Source organism: Oncorhynchus keta, unplaced genomic scaffold (genome assembly GCF_023373465.1).
Source record: "Oncorhynchus keta strain PuntledgeMale-10-30-2019 unplaced genomic scaffold, Oket_V2 Un_contig_9095_pilon_pilon, whole genome shotgun sequence".
In the NCBI taxonomy this organism is placed as follows: Eukaryota; Metazoa; Chordata; class Actinopteri; order Salmoniformes; family Salmonidae; genus Oncorhynchus; species Oncorhynchus keta.
The window spans coordinates 1-1,253 of record NW_026290383.1 but is presented as its reverse complement, the minus strand read 5'-3'; the positions used below and the strand labels follow the sequence as shown (position 1 = coordinate 1,253).

The following is a 1,253-nucleotide window of genomic DNA, read 5'->3' as shown; positions in this document are numbered from 1 at the left end:
TAGAAGGAGACAGTGATGTGAGTAGTCAGTAGTCTGGTATGATGAGGTCCATTTAGAAGGAGACAGGATGTGAGTAGTCAGTAGTCTGGTATGATGAGGTCCATTTAGAAGGAGACAGTGATGTGAGTAGTCAGTAGTCTGGTATGATGAGGTCCATTTAGAAGGAGACACAGTGATGTGAGTAGTCAGTAGTCTGGTATGATGAGGTCCATTTAGAAGGAGACAGTGATGTGAGAAATCAGTAGTCTGGTATGATGAGGTGCATTTAGGAAGGAGACAGTGATGAGTAGTCAGTAGTCTGGTAGGATGAGGTCCATTTAGAAGGAGACAGTGATGTGAGTCGTCAGTAGTCTGGTATGATGAGGTCCATTTAGAAGGAGACACAGTGATGAGTCAGTCAGTAGTCTGGTATGATGAGGTCCATTTAGAAGGAGACAGTGATGAGTAGTCAGTAGTCTGGATGATGAGGTCCATTTAGAAGGAGACAGTGATGTCAGTAGTCAGTAGTCTGGTATGATGAGGTCCATTTAGAAGGAGACAGTGATGTCAGTAGTCTGCAGATGAGGTCCATTTAGAAGGAGACACAGTGATGTGAGTAGTCAGTAGTCTGGTATGATGAGGTCCATTTAGAAGGAGACAGTGCGTGAGTCAGTCAGTAGTCTGGTATGATGAGGTCCATTTAGAAGGAGACAGTGATGGGATTAGTCAGTAGTCAGTAGGTCCATTTAGAAGGATGATGAGGTGCATTTAGAAGGAGGCAGTGATGTCAGTAGTCTGGTATGATGAGGTCCATTTAGAAGGAGGCAGTGATGTCAGTAGTCTGGCATGATGAGGTCATTTAGAAGGAGACAGTGATGTGAGTCGTCAGTCTGGTATGATGAGGTCATTTAGAAGGAGACAGTGATGTCAGTAGTCAGTAGTCTGGTATGATGAGGTGCCATTTAGAAGGAGACAGTGATGGAGTAGTCAGTAGTCTGGTATGATGAGGGTCCATTTAGAAGGAGACAGTGATGAGTAGTCAGTAGTCTGGTATGATGAGGTCCATTTAGAAGGAGACAGTGATGTCAGTAGTCTGGTATGATGAGGTCCATTTAGAAGGAGACAGTGATGTGAGTAGTCAGTAGTCTGGTAGATGAGGTCCATTTAGAAGGAGACAATGATGTGAGTAGCTGCATCCGGTATGATGAGGTCCATTTAGAAGGAGACAGTGATGTGAGTAGTCAGTAGTCTGGTATGATGAGGTCCATTTAGAA

General features: G+C 44.2%; 1 long non-coding RNA gene across 2 annotated transcripts; it reads left to right on the top strand.

Annotated features, from left to right (window-relative positions):
* The first annotated feature begins 72 nt into the window (after positions 1-72).
* LOC127927033 (uncharacterized) lies at positions 73-1,253 on the top strand. Of its 2 annotated transcripts, XR_008125961.1 has the most exons (4): positions 73-206; positions 469-521; positions 566-620; positions 1,189-1,253. It is a non-coding gene; the product is annotated as an uncharacterized LOC127927033 (long non-coding RNA). The 2 variants fall into 2 exon arrangements; XR_008125960.1 differs by lacking the exon at positions 566-620 and having other exon boundaries at positions 74-206; positions 1,189-1,247.